Source organism: Papaver somniferum, chromosome 6 (assembly GCF_003573695.1).
Source record: "Papaver somniferum cultivar HN1 chromosome 6, ASM357369v1, whole genome shotgun sequence".
NCBI classification, from domain to species: domain Eukaryota; kingdom Viridiplantae; phylum Streptophyta; class Magnoliopsida; order Ranunculales; family Papaveraceae; genus Papaver; species Papaver somniferum.
This window is the reverse complement of record NC_039363.1, coordinates 146827376-146846140: the sequence shown is the minus strand read 5'-3', so window position 1 is coordinate 146846140 and position 18765 is coordinate 146827376. Positions and strand designations below refer to the sequence as shown.

At 37.5% G+C, this 18765-nt stretch overlaps 1 pseudogene; it reads left to right on the top strand.

Annotated features, from left to right (window-relative positions):
- The first annotated feature begins 2456 nt into the window (after positions 1 to 2456).
- On the top strand, positions 2457 to 17626 carry LOC113291630 (annotated as a pseudogene).
- The last annotated feature ends 1139 nt before the right edge of the window (positions 17627 to 18765 follow it).

Below are 18765 nucleotides of genomic sequence, written 5' to 3'. Positions count from 1 at the left end.
AGCGGTTCTACCATCTCACACATATTGGTAATCCAAAGATTTGCAATGAATAGCCCTACCAATAACCCTAGCGATTTCCCTTTCGATTCATAAAAAAATTTCATTCATCGTTGTCGTAGGCGTCAAAAATAATTACACTTTCTTACTACTCAAAATATATTATGAAGCAAGGGCAAGAAAGGATCGTTCTCACATAGAGGACTTAGGTTGTCAATATGTTTTGGCTTCCTAAAGGTAACAAGGGTGGGGTTTTCTGATTTTGTGTAAACTAAAAGTAAAATAAAAGCAAACAACGAAAATAAATAAGCAAACCAAATATGTGAAAGTATTGGTCAAGGATTCATCTTCATTCACAAACATTTTTAACAATAATTAGAATTGCTATTTTTATCTCAACTTTTATCAAAGACCCTAGGATACCTTGATCACAAGTATATCCTGCAAATCTCCTCTTGTCATTAATAAACACATTAAAAGATGCGAATATGAGTTCTATCTTAGAGAACAATCTAACGTGTAAAAGCACTAATCAAGTTTAATTCCCTAGATGCATTAAGTTCTATGAAATCAGGCCAATCAAAGCAACCGAACGTGTAAAAGCACTAATCCGATTTAACAAAGGTTATGATTCACATATGATTACAAGGATGCATCACTACAGGCTATAACCATATTTATGCTACTTGTAATCAGGAATTTATCACTTTTGCGTATAAGAAATCCTAATCTAGAAATAGAGATGAATACAAACCCAACCGATTCGCGACTCGATCAAACAAGCATTTAAATCATGTAACAATATAAATAGTGAATCATAATCGATAACATGGAGACAAAACTAATTTATCATATCAAAAAGCATATTATGTGAAATCCAATTATTCCATAACCAATAATAATAATCTAGCTCATGTTCATGGAGTTCATAACAAGAAGAAAAATAAAAGGTTTCATGTTCCTGAACCCTAGAACACAAGTGGAAGCAAAGATAGAGATAATGGAAATAAAACCCTTCTTTTATATACTTTTGTGCCTTCACGATCTAACTCTGTCATGAACCATCCCATGAGAGAAGCCCACTAAAAAACAGGTCCAAATCCTTCTCTACAAATCATGTTCGGGCTAACTCACTGAGTCAACTCGTCCATAACCGATTCCGGACGAGTTTTGACTGTTTTCTGATCAATCCAGGCTGCATTCAGGCCCTTCAATAATTCATCCCTGCAGTTTCCTACACATGCATCTATTATCTGCAATGTAACATGCCTGCAACACTCTTTCATCAACTCAGCCAACACCCTTCTAGCACACAATTCAATCACCAACAGTTCAAAACCATTCTAACCATTCAGTTGCACAATCTCTGCGAATCCAGCTTAATTCGGCTCCAAGAACTTCCTATTCTCTTTTGTTGCTTCAATATCAGCTAACCCCTCTATGAATTGCAGGTCATCTCCAGATATGTCCATTACTGCCACCAGAACTACTCCATTACACCTCCCCTGCAACAGAAATCTTGTTTAATTCACTGCACACAACAAATCAAACCCATTCATCTCAGGTTCCAGTTGAGGCTCTTCATCTGTAGCATCTCCTCCTTGAACTGCGCCTGCAAATGCCATTTCCCTGCAATTCAATGCCACCACCTCCTGAAACAGCAGCAGATTCACCTCCATAACTCAGCATCATCCCTGTCACCATTTGCTCATGAATTGCAATACTAGCAATCAGCAGCTCCACCAAAACCTTTGTCATTCCAGTCCATCTCAACTCCTTACTCGGATCAATTCTTTTCTCCTTGATTTCTTCTCAGCTACAGAACCATGGCTTCACTGCATCAGTTGCACACCTCAAACCACCATTCTCTGCATTTAAATACCAACTCCTGGCAACACTGCCTTCAAACCAACAACATCGGATGCTCTTAATTCCCTGTAGTCTCTTTACCCGAAAACTATCAACTTTTGTTGTAGCTTCAATCACCTGCTGCACCAGCTAACTTCATACCAACACCATTCATCTGTCATTCCCTGTAACTCATGAAAAACTTCTGAAGCAGCACAGTTCCCTTCTCTTCCTTGCACCATCTATATCGATCCTTACTGTTGCCTTCTAACTTCACTAGTGCTAAGTCCCGCAGTAGCTGCTTGCAATAACCAACAACACCAGCCTTGAACATTCTGCGGCAACAACTCATTCTCTTATTAATCCTGCCTATCTGAACCACAACACTATATCCTGCAACATAGGTAGCTGACTGCAGGATACTTGAAACCTTGTTCTGATGCATACTTGATACTTCCCTCATTTAGCGGCCCAAGGAGGTGTGGAGTTTTGTATAACATATCCGAGACACCTCTAACAACATTAAGAGGAAATTTACCCTATACTACCCATGCTGTCTTTCCGGCAATGTAGAACTATTCATACCATGCACAACCCCTTCATCTGATCACATGAGCTTTTTAAGAGGTTTAACTAGGGGAACACAAACGTGCTGGTCTTACAGCAGCATCCCCTTATCAGCAATGCTGTGTCCCCGTCTTCAATATTAAATGTAGCAGTCCTCGCCCAATTCACACCCAATAGCCAATACTCTCCACTCTTAGCTTCTCATGTATTTATTAAAATCAATAAATTGCACAGAAATGGATGGATTTTCATTGCAATTTTTATCAAATTTCACCATGATTTTTTCCCGTTTCGCACGTCTTAACATTTGCATGGATACCTTAACAAGTCCTAGTTAGGGTTTTTTGGAAGACATTCAAAAGGTGTACGTTAGCGAAGAATCCATACAGCATTTATTCCCCATATACCTTTATAGCCTTCAGTTCATTATTTTGTTCATTTCTTTTTAATCGGCCACTTAAGTGACTATAAAACTTCATGTTGTGCTTAGTTACCTGTTGGTTTCTCTTTATGTTGGTACATGAAGCCGTTACTATCATTAACTTAAAGTTTATTTGGTGCAGTCCTTGGGGGTTCTTTCTGAAGCACAATATTTCCAGAATGTCATGCGTGTGGGTTACCGACTGAGGTCCACGTTGGTATGTAGTTTTATGTTTTTTTGTTTTGTTTTGATCCTTGATTTAAGTCTCACGGTGATCTTTTGTATAGATAAGTTTTCAGGTGTGATTAGCTCTAGAATAACCAAATTATGGATCCACTTGTTTTTCTAAAGAAGTTGATTCCTAGTATAGTTCTCTTTCTCGTTGAATACGAGTCTTATAAAATTAAAGTTATAATATTCCTTTTAGATTTTGATATCAATGTGGAGTTCAATTATTATTAGTGTTGTACATGGGCGGGTATGAGCGGGTATAAGATCAAACCAACCTCGCACCCACAGATTGCGGTTTTTTTTTCTTCAAAACCAACCCCGCACCCATAAACAGCGGGCGGGTTTTGTTATCCGCCCGCTGCGGGTTGGGCGGGTATGGGTTTAAACCCGCTTTATAATTCAATACTCATTCACTCACACACATGTTTTACTTAAGTTCACAGATGAAGATTAAGTGTTGAATTTGTTGATTTTTCGATTGTTGTCGATTTCTGGTGAAGATTCGAAGTTGTTGTTGTTGATTTCTGATGAAGATTTCTGGTAATTGTCGTTCGTAGGTGAAGGAGAAGAAATGAGGAGGAAGAAGAGGAGAGGCCGAACATAGACAAGAGTGTAGAAAGTGAATGAGGGTTATCAGTTATCCTATCTACTAGTATTAGGGTTTCATAATGGACGGATAGGATTAGTTTTATCTAATGGAATAAAATCTGCGGGTTTTTTGGGCGGGTATGGGCGGGTAGTAGCTTAAACTAACCTCGCACCCACAGACAACGGTTTTTTTTTTCTCATAACCAACCCCGCACCCACAACGGGCGGGTATGGACTAAAAAAACCACGGATTTAACGGGTACGGGCGGGTTTGGGTTTGGTGGGCGGGTCTTGTGCAGCCCTAATTATTATGACAACCTTTGCATTTTCACCAATCCAACATGCATTAACACTATTTGCGTATTCTGTACTTGCGGACCCTTAAGCAGACGTAACATTAGATATTGTGTATATCTGTCTTCTTTACTTTCACACACTTCTAGGTGTAGGTCTTGTCTGTACTAAGTGACCGTGGTAGACCGTTATTAAGTACAACTTAAGACAAATAACACAGCTCATTCTACCAAAGACAAATGCAGGTGTCTGGTCATGGCCATGTATGAATTATTTTCTTAACCAATTGTGTTTTTTTCACCTCTTAGAAGTGTCAAGATACACACAGACTTATCTGTATTTTTGTTGCATAGGGGGAGGTCGCGAGTACAGAACATTCTGATTGCATAACTATATTTTCTTGAGAAGCATATGGAACTTAAAAGCAGGATTTATCATTTTTGGTTGTGCTTCCACACATTCAGATTTTGTTCTGTTTCAGGGTGATGAATGTGAGCTGTTCCTACTACATCATATCTAGTTGAAAATCTCTTTTGGTTTCAGGTTGCTGCCATATTTCGCAAATCATTAAAATTGACGCACGAAACGCGTCAGAAGTTTCCGTCTGGAAAAATTACCAACTTGATGACCACAGATGCTGAATCTCTCCAGGCATGCTCCACTACCGTTGTTAAAAATCATGCTTCTCATTTCAACATGATGTCTACTCTTTAGCAAGACTTTCAGTTATGGCATTTGAGCAGTTTCCTCTTACATACCTATTTAAAAATTCCCATCATGTCACCAAAGTTTTGAATCCAAGTGACTCCCACATATCGACAAAAAAATTAACCCATATGCGGTATGTTGTACATTTCATGATTCATTCTCGAATAGTGATTTCCACTACCTTGAAATATGAGTTAGAGCTATGATTTATATACACCATTTATCTTGTTGGAGATAAACTTCTAATTAATTTGATCTTTTCCTGCTTGCAGCAAATATGTCAACAGCTTCACAGTTTGTGGTCAGCACCATTTCGAATCATCATTGCTATGGTTCTTCTCTACAATGAACTTGGCGTTGCTTCTTTGTTAGGCTCATTAGTGTTACTTTTGATGTTCCCTTTACAGGTATTGACTACCAGCACGCCCACCTCCCTCCCTCTCTGTAGCATGCACAGTACATCTTTTCTTTTTGTTTATTGCTTGTGAAGCCTTCTTATACATGCTCTGACCCATGGATTTATGGTAAACTTTGATTGCATAGCTAAAATGCTATTTTTACTTTTAGCAAATCATTAGCTCTTCTTATACAGTCATGCACGGAGTCGTGGATTTTGGAATAACCTTCCATACTTTAATTTATTTGAGTAGGATAAGACTGCTCCTTGTTTTTCTCCTTGGTATGTCTTTGCATTACCTAGCGTTAATCCTGTGGATTAGTTCTCATAGTAGTTTATTTTGTCTGTTCATTTCTCGGAAGCAGACATTTGTGATTAACAAGATGAAGAAGCTCACTAAGGAAGGTCTACAACGTACAGACAAAAGGATTGGGCTCATGAATGAAATCTTGGCTGCAATGGACACTGTCAAGTATGTTTCATTTTGACAATGACTCCTACTCTTACACCAAATTTAATTTTTTGTGATCGATCATCTGAATCTTATCTATTGAAATGGGTCAGATATTATGCTTGGGAGTGGAGTTTTAAATCAAAAGTTCAAAGTGTTCGTGATGATGAGCTCTCATGGTTCCGTAAATCGCAATTACTATCAGCGGTAGGATTAAAAAAATATGCAATCTTCCTCTAAGCTTGAATGATTTTCTATTTTTAAATATATTTATCGATAAATTTGATGTGTAATCCGTTACTGAGTAACTTAGTAAATATACATGGCACCTCTAGGGCATGAACCAGATATCTGCATTTTGTGCAGTGCGATTATGCGTATAAGATATTCCAAGTTATCTCATTAATTTGTTTTTTTTTTCTACTAACATATTATTTTCTCTGCAGTTGAATCGTTTCATCCTGAACAGCGTTCCTGTTGCCGTAATAGTTATATCATTTGGGATGTACACTTTGCTTGGTGGGGTTTTAACACCCGCAAAGGCCTTCACATCACTTTCACTGTTTGCAGTGTTAAGATTCCCCTTGTTCATGATCCCCAGTTTGATAACACAGGTGCTCTTTATTTCTGTTTATCTTTGTGTATTCCTCTGATGCTATAAGTATTACAGTACTGATCATGCTAGAATTTTTTAGGTAATTACTGGAGTTGTTATTTAGATCTATTCTATTGGTGTACAATCTATTCATGATGTGAATAGGTTCCTCCTGAGTTTTTACAGCCGACATGTTGCACTGGTATTTTCCAATGCTTCTTTTAACCCAAATACCGGATATGATGTTGCTTCCATTATCCATGAGTTTATAGTCTGAATAAGAAAGTGGAGTTGGTTATGCATTTAGCATTGTTAGGTAGAGATCTGGTCATTTATGGTGAGTTTGTTTTACTCCTATCTCCTCTTGTTCCATAACAATCACCTATAGTCATGCAGAATCAATCCTGTTCCTGCTCATGAGTCTCTAGAAACAAATGAGGCTTCAAAGATTGTCTTCCACTGATTAGGCCGAGGACGTTCCTTGGATATTGAAGAGCTGTGAGGCATCTTTGCTGATGTTGCAAAGTCTTCTTAGCAAGATAATGCACATCACCTACTAAATGCCATAACTTTCTTGATTTTAGCTTATTTTGGGATGTTCTCTCAGAATCCTACTTTAGCTGAATTTTGTGGCCGTTCCCTTCCTCTCAAGAAAAGGATTTGACATTCAGCATAGATATTTGGTTTTTCATTTTCTATCCATTACAAAAGAATCTAAGTGGTTTGTGAAATTCTTGTCAGGTCGTAAATGCAAATGTTTCATTGAAACGCCTGGAGGAACTTTTCTTAGCTGAGGAGAGAACTCTTCTACCAAACCCACCTCTTGAGCCAGGCCTTCCAGCCATATCAATAAAGAACGGAAATTTTTCTTGGGATTCAAAGGTCTACCTTCTTTGTTTTTTATGTTTGCTGTTTATAAATATAAACTTTTACTTCAGCTTTTGGTGTAACCTGGATAACTCTTTCTAGGTCCCAACTACCTTGATAAATGAAATTAATATCACCGCAGATAGTAACCATGCTAGTTTAGCAAACTGTATATGAGAAGTAGTTTGTACTTCACAATCAATTATTTTCTGAAGTAAATACTTTGGTCAATGTGTTCCTACTTGGGTTTTTAGTTCCGGCATTTTTTTGAATTAGCAATGCCTAGATCTATTTTATTATTTCAGGCAGAGAAACCCACATTATCAAACATTAATTTGGATATACCACCATACCGGTGGGTAGCCTTGTGGCAGTTGTTGGCAGTACCGGTGAAGGAAAAACGTCACTCATATCGGCTATGCTTGGGGAATTACCTCCTATAACTGATGCAGATGTTGTTGTTCGAGGAACCATTGCTTATGTTCCACAAGTTTCATGGATTTTTAATGCAACCGTAAGTCACACTATTTACAGCTTCCTAATGTTTCACAATTATCCATCTTCTTGGTTTCCAGTTTCTTGCGTGTTTCCAATAATCCTACTTAGAGCTCCATAATCATATGCCTATCAGGTACGCGATAACATATTATTCGGATCTCCTTTTGAAGCTTCACGCTATGAAAAAGCTATAGATATGACTGCCTTGCAACATGATCTCAACATACTCCCTGTAAGTGATTGCTTATGAAATAATAATTGTAAAGTCACCTGTATGGGTTGTAAGAGCGCGATATTTCCATCAAGTTCTAAATGATACTGTTATATTCAACATGTTCTCTTACCCCCTTATATTATCAGGGTGGTGATATCACAGAGATTGGTGAGAGGGGGGTAAATATTAGCGGTGGCCAAAAGAAACGAGTTTCCATGGCTAGGGCCGTTTACTCCAACTCTGACGTATATATATTTGATGACCCTTTAAGTGCTCTAGATGCTCATGTCGGGCGCCAGGTAAAGGTATACTCTTAAATTTCAATTAAACAGTTCTCTGGATATGGTTCAACATAACTTACTCCTTCCTTTCTCCCGATTCTCAATTCACTTGGATTTAGGTTGTGCATTTCTGAATTTGTTGGCGTTGCATGTTTTAAGGGTCGAACACTGTGGTTTCTGGAATGGAGTAAATTTGGCACCATTTGAGCCTTTAGGTCGAGAGTCTGATTTTATGGTTGATTAAACGTAGTTCACTATATTCTTGCATCATGTTATCCCTTTTGTGTCTCTCTTCTCACACAAAGTGCTCATTGTAGTAGAAACATTATTAGGAATTAAGTTACGCAACGCCCAGGAAAGATTCTGTTGGTTAAACTTCAACATAGAAGTCACTAACAAGCTGGTTAGGACAAGATTAGGAAATTGCTGTAAACCTAAGAGAATTAGAAGTCAACTAGTTCTAAGAAAAGGGAATACATGTAATAAGGAAATATGATTAGAAAAGGAAGTTCTAGTTCTATATATGATCACCAAAGTTGTGGTTTGATCATATGAGCAAGATTAGAGCTTTTGTTTAGTTTTGAGAGATTTTCTAAACATCAATAAAGAGAGTTGTCTTTATATAAGCTAAGTTTCATCTTGCAGTTGCCATTAATTGGTATCAGAGCTACAAGTTTTTGTGCACATACGAGAAAAGTGATCTTGTCAAACACCAAGTTATGGTACCAAACGAGAGCACCACTACGCGTACAAAAGAATTCTCAGCACCACCAGTTCAAGTTCCAATCCTCAATGCCACAAATTACACAGTATGAGCCATGAGGATGAAGATATTGATGAAAATCTACAAGGTGTGGGATACAATTGAACCAGGAACAGATGATGCAGATAAGAACAACATCGCTATAGGATTACTATTTCAAGCAATCCCAGAATCACTTGTTTTGCAAGTTGGTGAACAAGAAAATTCTAAACTGATATGGGATGCGATCAAAGCACGTAACCTCGGAGCTGATCGAGTCAAAGAAGCACGCCTGCAAACCCTTATGTCTGAATTTGACAGACTAAAGATGAAAGAAACTGATACCATTGATACTCTTGCTGGAAAGCTATCAGAGATAGCCTCAAAAGCTGCGTCACTTGGACAATCCATTGATGAAGATAAACTGGTAAAGAAGTTTCTCAATAGTTTACCAAGATCCAAGTATATTCATATCATAGCTTCTCTCGAACAAGTCTTAGATTTAAAGAAGACTAGCTATGAAGATATAATTGGAAGATTGAAAGCATATGAAGAGAGAATCCTTGATGAAGAAAACAATGGAGAAACTCAAGGAAAACTCTTGTACACAAACTCTTACCAACAAAACTCTGCGACGAGAGGAAGAGGTCGTGGAAGAGGTGGTAGAGTAAACAGAGGCCGAGGAAGGGGAGGAAGGTTTAACTCACAAGATAGAACAACAAGTCAGAATGATCAAAACCAAGGGAAAGAAAAGAAGGATAGATCAAACATTATTTGCTACAGATGTGATAAACCAGAACACTTCTCCTCTGTATGCCCTGAAAGAATACAAAAGATGGAAGAAGCAAACAAGAATGAAACAAGGGAAGCAGATATAGCTCTTTTCATGCACGAAGTTGTATTCTTAAACGAAGGGAAACTAATACCAAAGAACTACGAATCAAAGGATGGAGAAGAAGGAATTATTTAGATAATGAAGCCAGCAATCACATGACTGGTAAGAGACACTACTTTTCTGAACTCAATGAGAAAATCAAAGGACAAGTGAAGTTTGGGGATGGATCTTCTGTAGAAATTGAAGGGAAAGGATCAATTCTATTTCAGAGCAAGACCGGAGAACAGAAGCTTGTCACAAACATCTACTTCATCCCAAACTTACAAAGCAACATTCTAAGTTTAGGACAAGCTACAGAAATTGGATGTGATGTTAGAATGCGACAAAATTATCTAACAGTTCATGACCCAAGTGGAAGACTTTTAGTTAGAGTCTCACGCTCACAGAATAAACTCTACAAGATAAGTCTCATGATTGGAAGGTCACTATGTCTGAATATGAGACTGGAAGATCAGACATGGAAGTGGCACGCAAGGTTAGGACACATAAGTTTCAGAACCTTAAAAACTATGTCTCAGAACAAGATGGTTCGAGGGCTACCACAGATAAACGATGAATCAAGGATCTGTGAATCATGTTTAGTTGGGAAACAAACGCGTCAAGGTTTTCCAAAAGCAACAACATTCAGATCCTCAAAGCCATTAGAGCTTCTTCATGCTGATTTATGTGGTCTTATTACACCACAAACCCTTGCAAATAACAAATACATATTTATTATTATAGATGACTTCTCAAGATATATGTGGTCTATTCTTATGAAATAAAAGAGTGAAGCATTTGACAGATTCAAAGCTTTTAGAAATCTGATAGAAAAAGAGTTAAAAGAGGAGGTCAAAATGCTTAGAACTGATAGAGGAGGAGAGTTCACTTCCTTAGAGTTCAACAAGTTCTGTGAGTCAAATGGAATCAAAAGGCAACTCACAGCACCATATACACCACAACAAAACGGAGTTGTGGAGAGGAGAAACATGACTCTAATGGAGATGACAAGAAGTTCTTTAAAGGCTATGCAGGTACCTAATTATCTATGAGGAGAAGTTGTACGACACTCCACATACCTAATAAACAGGATACCTATGAAAGCTCTAAAAGACATGACTCCATATGAAAGTTTGCGAAAAAGAAAACCAAACATAGATCATTTAAGAGTGTTTGGTTGCAAAGCATACGCAAAAGTTGATTCTGCAACTCTTAAGAAACTGGATGATCGATCTCAGACTCTTGTGCATCTAGGAATTGAGCCTGGATCCAAAGCTTACAGATTATTCAATCCAACAACGAAAAGAGTAATAGTGAGTCGAGATGTGGTATTCGATGAAAAAGCAAACTGGAACTGGAAAGAAACTAATGATGGACCAAGTAGGGATCCAGGAATGTTTCACATGAGATGGGGTCAAGTAATTGATGAAGGCGAATGACCCATAATCATCAATACCAATGGAAACAATGATGTTAATCAAGAAGAAGAAGAGAATAATGAAAACACTGAGAATAAAGAAGAAGAAGAAGAAGAAGAAGAAGAAGAAGAAGAAGAAGAAGAAGAGGAGATCGATGAAATAACTCAACCCATTCCACTGCGAAAATCAACAAGACAGATACAAAAGCCACAGTATCTGGAGGATTATGTTCTTCAAGCTGCAGAAGAATGTGAGATTATGCTACTTTCTGTTAATGATGAACCAAGGAATTTTCAGGAAGCAAAGGTCTCGACTAAATGGACACAAGCATGTAGAGAAGAAATTATTTCAATCAACAGAAACAAGACTTGGTTTCTAGTTGATAAGCTAGGTGGGGTAAAAGTGACTGGTCTTAAGTGGATCTTCAAAATAAAACGGAATCCTGATGGTACTGTTAATAAATACAAAGCAAGGCTTGTAGCTAAAGGATATGTACAAGAATCAGGCATAGATTTTGATGAAGTTTTTGCACCAGTTGCTAGAATTGAAACAATACGCTTATTAATTGCAGAGGCAGCATCAAACTCATGGAAAATTCACCACTTAGACGTTAAGACAACATTCTTACATGGTGAATTGCGAGAAGATGTGTATGTTGAACAACCAGAAGGTTTTGAAGTAAAAGGACAAGAGCATAAGGTTTATAAATTATCAAAAGCTCTATATGGTCTAAGACAAGCTCCTCGAGCCTGGAATACAAAGTTAGATCAAATCTTAAGAGAAATCAGATTTGTTAAGTGCTCTAAAGAAACATCAGTATACATAAGAGAAGAAAAGGGAACGCTTCTTGTGATTGCAGTCTATGTAGATGATCTATTTTTGACTGGCAACTCCCTTAAGGTGATCAATGAGTTCAAGAGAGAAATGTCATCAAAGTTTGAGATGTCAGACCTCGGAAAACTCACTTATTACCTTGGCATAGAAGTCCATCAAGGAGTAGATGGGATTCAGATTAAACAAGAAGCTTATGCAAGGAGAATTCTGAAAGAAGCAGGACTTGAAACTTGTAATCCAACTAAGATACCAATGGAGTTTGGACTTAAAGTTTCAAAGGCACAAGAAGAAGCAGAGATTGATTCAACTTGTTATAGAAGAAATGTTGGGTGTCTTAGGTACTTGTTACACACAAGACCAGACTTGGATTTCTCAGTGGGAGTAGCTAGTCGTTATATACAAAGTCCACGCAAGTCTCATGGTGACATCATGAAGCAAATATTAAGATACCTAAAAGGAACAATCACGTATGGGTTGAAGTATGGTCGAGGAGGATCAAAGAAGATTGTAGGGTATAGTTATAGTAGCCACAACATTGACCAAGACGATGGAAGGAGTACGACATGTCATATCTTCTACCTAGGAGATGCACCTATCACATGGTGCTCATAGAAGCAAGACACAGTAGCTCTGTCATCATGCGAAGCTGAGTTCATGGCCGCAACAGAAGCAGCTAAACAATCAATCTGGCTTCAAGATCTTTTGGGTGAAATCAAAGGAAGAGATACAGAACAAATTCTCATCAGAATTGATAATAAATCTCAATAGCACTCACAAAGAATCATGTGTTTCATGGTAAGACTAAACACATTCACAAGAGATATCATTTTATAAGGGAATGTATCGAGAAGGAGATCATCAACGTTGAACACATACCAGGAACTGAGCAGAAAGCAGATATATTGACAAAGGCATTAGCTCGGATCAAGTTTGAAGAAATGAGACAACTGATTGGAGTACAAGATATGTCACGGGTAAGGTTGAAGCTTAACGGGGAGAATGTTGGTTAAACTTCAACATAGAAGTCACTAACAAGCTGGTTAGGACAAGATTAGGAAATTGTTGTAAACCTAAGAGAATTAGAAGTCAACTAGTTCTAAGAAAAGGGAATACATGTAATAAGGAAATATGATTAGAAAAGAAAGTTCTAGTTCTATATATGATCATCAAAGTTGTGGTTTGATCATATGAGCAAGATTAGAGCTTGTGTTTAGTTTTGAGAGATTTTCTAAACATCAATAAAGAGAGTTGTCTTTATATGAGCTAAGTTTCATCTTGCAGTTGCTATTAGATTCAGGATCAGATATTCCCGCAGTAGGTGAATAACTTGAGGTCGAAAGACTGTAATTTGTTTTTTTGTGAAAGGCGAGTTAAGTTTTAACTCTCAAGCTCAACGGTGCACAAATTGTTTTTAAAAGATATATAGCTAAACAAAATAACTCCTACTCAATACTTGAGGCATTAGAAGACCCCCGCTAAACAAATGAGGGAATGATAGAAGTAGATACTCTTTTCAGTTCAACTGATAACTACTAATTCCGATCTAAACCCTACTGACCCCTTAGGGAAACGGTTTCTGTCCTATATCAATTTGGTTTAGAGAAATATTGTCCAAACATGCTTTATTTAATGATCAGTTTCTATTTTCTAATTCGATATTGTAATCACCATGAATCTCCTCATGAGTGGCTAGAAAATGAGGGGAGTTTACCTTTAGGCTGTGTATAATCTTCAAAGGATTACCTTCACAGGATTTTGATAAATGTATCAAAGAAGAACTGAGAGGAAGAACCAGAGTGCTAGTTACAAACCAGCTTCATTTTCTACCACAAGTAGAAAGAATTCTCCTGGTTCACGAGGGTATGGTGAAAGAGGAGGGAACTTTTGACGAACTTATTAACAATGGTGTATTATTTAAGAGGCTGATGGAAAATGCGGGCAAGGTGGAGGAACATGTGGAAGAAAAGGAAGATGAAAAACCTGAGCAAAAGGACTTAAGTTCGGCTGGTAATGGCATTACAAATGAGATGCCAAAAAGTGTTAAAGTAACCAAAGTGGAAAAAGGCAAGTCCGCTCTCGTCAAGCAGGAGGAACGTGAGACAGGCGTTGTCAGTTTGAAAGTTCTCATGAGGTAAGAATTCCTTCAAAAGTGAGTTGGTTTACACTTAATGAACCTTCTTTGTAGAAACTAAATATAGTATTCCTGCACATAATTTATTAGAAGCCGAAGTAAATAATAAGTAAATCCTATAATAATATTATACATCTGTGTTCTAAAACAGTGCTTCTCACGTGGAGGAAATAAGTCTTGATTACTACTATCTGTTGACAACCACGCAAATTTCTTTTTACAAAGTTACTGGGCTACCTATTTTTTTTGATTTTTTCTATTATAACACAATGTACCTGTTGATTTAAACTCGTTTTTCAGGTATATGAATGCGTTAGGAGGATTTTGGGTTGTTATGATACTCTTTACCTGCTATGTGTCAACTGAAGTCTTTCGAGTTATGAGTAGTACATGGTTAAGTGTTTGGACTGATCTAAGCACCCCAAAGATCCATGGCCCAGGTTTCTACTGTCTGGTTTACACAATGCTATCCCTCAGTCAGGTAAAAATGGACAAAATAGTGGGCGAACATTCAATCATTTTTTATTTATTTAGTTTTCATTTCCTTTTGATCACTAATGCACACTATAATCTTTTCTGGTAGTATAATTGTATTCTTTATGAGATATGATAAATTCGTTGAATGTCGAAACTTCAATTTCACAAGAGAGTAAAATGTTACATTTTCATGCAAAATGCTTAGCCAGTTTCAGTCTGCATCTTATTTTCCGTGATCCTGTGGTTCTCTAAGAATTTTTTTCTGTATCCAATTTCTTGTGACGTAACTGTGCAAATGCCAGCTATCAAGATCTAAATTTATACTAAACTCGTTATTAGTTATAAGGTACTTGTAAACTTGGCCAACTCTTACTGGTTGATCAAAATAAGTCTCACTGCAGCCAAAAGGTTGCATGATGCAATGCTCAACTCTATTTTAAGAGCTCCAATGGTATTTTTCCATACCAATCCAGTAGGTAGGATGATTAATAGATTTGCAAAGGATCTCGGCGACATAGACCACAATGTTGCTGTGTTTGTAAATATGTTTCTGAACCAAGTATTCCAACTTCTTTCAACTTTTGCGCTGATTGGCATCGTGAGCACCATATCCTTGTGGGCCATAATGCCGGTCCTGATCTTGTTTTATTCAGCCTATCTATATTACCAGGTATGCATAATTTCTAGTCATGCTAATCTCGTTAAATGTTGTCTGCCCGAGTTTATAGTTTATCTAACAACTACTTGCTTTAAGTAAGTGAATGAGTATTCACCAATAACCACTTTGCTTTCATGTAAGAAATGAAATACAGTAAAATTAAAAGTTTGTGATTATTTACAGTATCTGTACAGCGAAATGGGTATATTAGGGGAGGATCATCCCTGCCATGAGGAGATCCTCCTCATCAATTCCTTATTCTTTAGTAGTTAACCATTTGTTGGAAAACTACATCAATCAAGTGTGTTATGTTTTCCAAAGTCAATTGCCAGTGAACATTGAAAGTATGACCAACCCTTATCTGTAAGAAAAAAGAAATTCAAACGCATTTTGATTCTTCTTGTTTACAGAGCACAGCTCGTGAAGTCAAACGCTTGAGTTCGATAACTAGATCTCCTGTCTATGCCCAATTTGGGGAAGTGTTAAATGGTCTATCGACCATTCGCGCGTATAAAGCCTATGATCGAATGGCTAGTATTAACGGGAAGTCTATGGACGATAATATCAGGTACACCCTCTTGAACATGAGTGCAAATCGTTGGCTCGTTATTCGTTTGGAATCACTTGGAGGGTTGATGATTTGGTTGATAGCAACTTTTGCTGTCATGGAAAATGGACGAGCAGCAGATCGCGTGGCATATGCATCTTCCATGGGTCTGCTTCTCAGTTATGCTTTAAATATTACAAACTTGTTGTCTGGAGTTCTTAGGATTGCCAGTGCAGCAGAGAATAGTTTAAATGCTGTCGAGCGCGTAGGCACATATATAGATTTGCCTTCAGAGGCGCCTACCGTGATTGAAGATAATCGACCCCCACCTGGATGGCCTTCTTCAGGATCGATCAAGTTTGAAGATGTTGTCTTTAGGTACAGGCCTGAACTTCCTCCAGTCCTTCATGGTTTATCTTTCACAGTTTCTCCTTATGAGAAGGTTGGAATAGTTGGGAGGACTGGGGCTGGGAAATCTAGTATGATCAATGCTTTATTTGGAATTGTGGAACTTGAAAGAGGCAGAATCTTAATTGATGGTTCTGATATTGCGAAGTTTGGTTTGACTGATCTACGTAAAGTACTCGGGATAATTCCACAATCACCAGTTCTCTTCTCAGGTGTGTATCTTTAGATATAATTATGTTCTTTATTAGGAATCTTCTGAAGTCATTTTGAATGTATACTCCAATCAAGATTCCGTGCTGATGGATCATTCATATTCAAACATAGCTTTACTGTATAATGTTGCCTGCAGGGACATTTATGTTATTTTCTTGAACAACCGAACTGTTTTGCTTTGTTCTTCTAAATCTTCTAACCACTGTTTTTTATCGTATATCTAGGAAATGTCCGGTTTAATCTTGATCCTTTTGATGAGCACAACGATGCTGACCTCTGGGAGGCTTTAGAGAGAGCACACCTTAAGGATGTCATTTGAAGGAACTCTTTGGGTCTTGATGCCGAGGTGAACACCCGATTTGCTTAAAATTAGAAACTCTTGTTAATTTAATAGGATGAACTTGTTTGCGTATTACTTTATAAAGACTTCTGTTAGTGCTACCTTGAAGCATCAGTTTGTGTTTGTTTTATCTTGTAGGTTTCTGAGGCAGGGGAAAATTTCAATGTTGGCCAAAGACAACTGTTAAGTCTTGCTCGAGCACTACTATGGAGATCCAAAATACTTGTTCCTGATGAAGCAACTGCTGCTGTAGATGTTAGAACTGATGCTCTTATTCAGAAAACTATTCGAGAAGAATTTAAATCATGCACCATGCTCATTATTGCTCATCGGATAAATACAATCATTGACTGTGATCGTGTTCTCCTTCTTGATGCTGGCCAGGTACACAAGTCCTGATATCTGTAACTTGTTTGTTTCAGTTGTTGTTTCCCATGTGTTATAGGTCTTAGTGCAAGTCCATTTCATGTAAGGCTCACATGAGGTTTATCCCATGGGAGATAAGCTTCTTGATGAGGTTGATGTTCCTTACGAACTAACTTGAAATGACTTAGTTGGAAATTGATGGAAGAATAAACTTTGTTCTCTCCTTATATAACTGAAACCAACTGTTGAGTGGTGCGTTTTTTTTTTTTATGCTGACCAATGAGGATATCATGATCAAAGAGAATCATCCATTTTCCAGTTCTTATTAACCTTAGTTCATGTCTCAGAGCTTTGCTTTTCAGTTTCAAATATCTTCTGCAGTCAGAAACCAGCAGATATCAAGTCTTAGCTATCTATTATGAATTTGAATACCAGCTGAAGTTGAAATAGAATTTCTTTCATTTATTTACTCAGTAAATTTTTGTAACCTATCTACCAGGTTCTTGAATTTGATACCCCAAAGGATCTTCTGTCAAATGAGGGGAGTGGTTTCTCTAAGATGGTGCAAAGTACAGGTGCTGCAAATGCTGAATACTTGCGAAGCTTAGTCGTTGATAGTAAAGCTGCAAAGGAAGAGACCAAATGACAAGATAAGAGTTAATTATATAATACATTGATTCAGTTAGATTGAAAGAGTTAATTGTTCTTATGACCATTGATTTGGGTCGTACTCTCTTGGCCTTAGGGGTCATAGAAATAATCAGAATTAAAAGAGAATTAGAACCAAAACAGAGTTTTTTAGCTCATATTGTACATACTATACAATAACCCGCTAACATTTACTTATGTTGTAAATGACTCCCCCTGCAACCATATATAGCTGCAATAGAGTTTTAGACGTACGACCTTGAGGTATTATTGGCTTGCTGAAGCGATAATGAATATGTTGATCCAAGAGTCGTACCAACCAAGTACGCCGATGCTTTCATATTCCTCAGATGCGGGTTATGGATTTGAAATTGTGAGTTTTATTAAGAGTCCTATCCAGCTTGTTATGTTTATTTTGTTTCTGAGTTTTCTGTCGCCTAGTTTCGGTCCTTCATTTTTCTGTCATACAGCTTGAATCACGTTAATACTTAGTAGCAGTTTTGAGCCAGTTCAGTATATTTTGGATCAGTCTTTTTAATGCTCCTAGATTCATGGGCCAGACGCCAGGCTTGGGTTCAACAAGTTTTAGCTTGTTTCTCGGAGTATATTTATTTTTTGAGGGAAAAAGGTTAAGCTGAACTGTTGGGAAATTCTGTTGTCAGCTAAAATCGTTCTGGAACTTCTGGCAGTGTGGTTGAACTACCTAAGGCTATAGGTGGCCACACAGAGTGTGAGGCCCTAGCCATTGACTAAAAGGCGAGAGAATGCGAATGCCAATGTGATTATCATTCATTTTCTTTGAGAAGAAAGCAACTGTGTTCAATTTTGGTTATTTGGGCCGGCAAATTTGTTCTTATGATGATTCTAGAAGTGTTAGCACAACTATCAGTGAAGATAGGGAATTTAGATCTTACCAAGCAATTCCTCACATGAAGACCCTTAATTCACCCCATACAGTCAAGTCAAATATAGATTAAATTTAACTACTCTAGAAATTTTCATTATAAGTAGTTTAAAAAAAATAATTAAAAGATGCTCACACGGACGAAATAATTTTTGAATCTACACTTTTCGGACAAGCCACCTTAACATTTTTCTTTTGTAATCTGGCCGAAAGACAGATTACAGCTCTAAATTTTTTCAGAAGCGGCG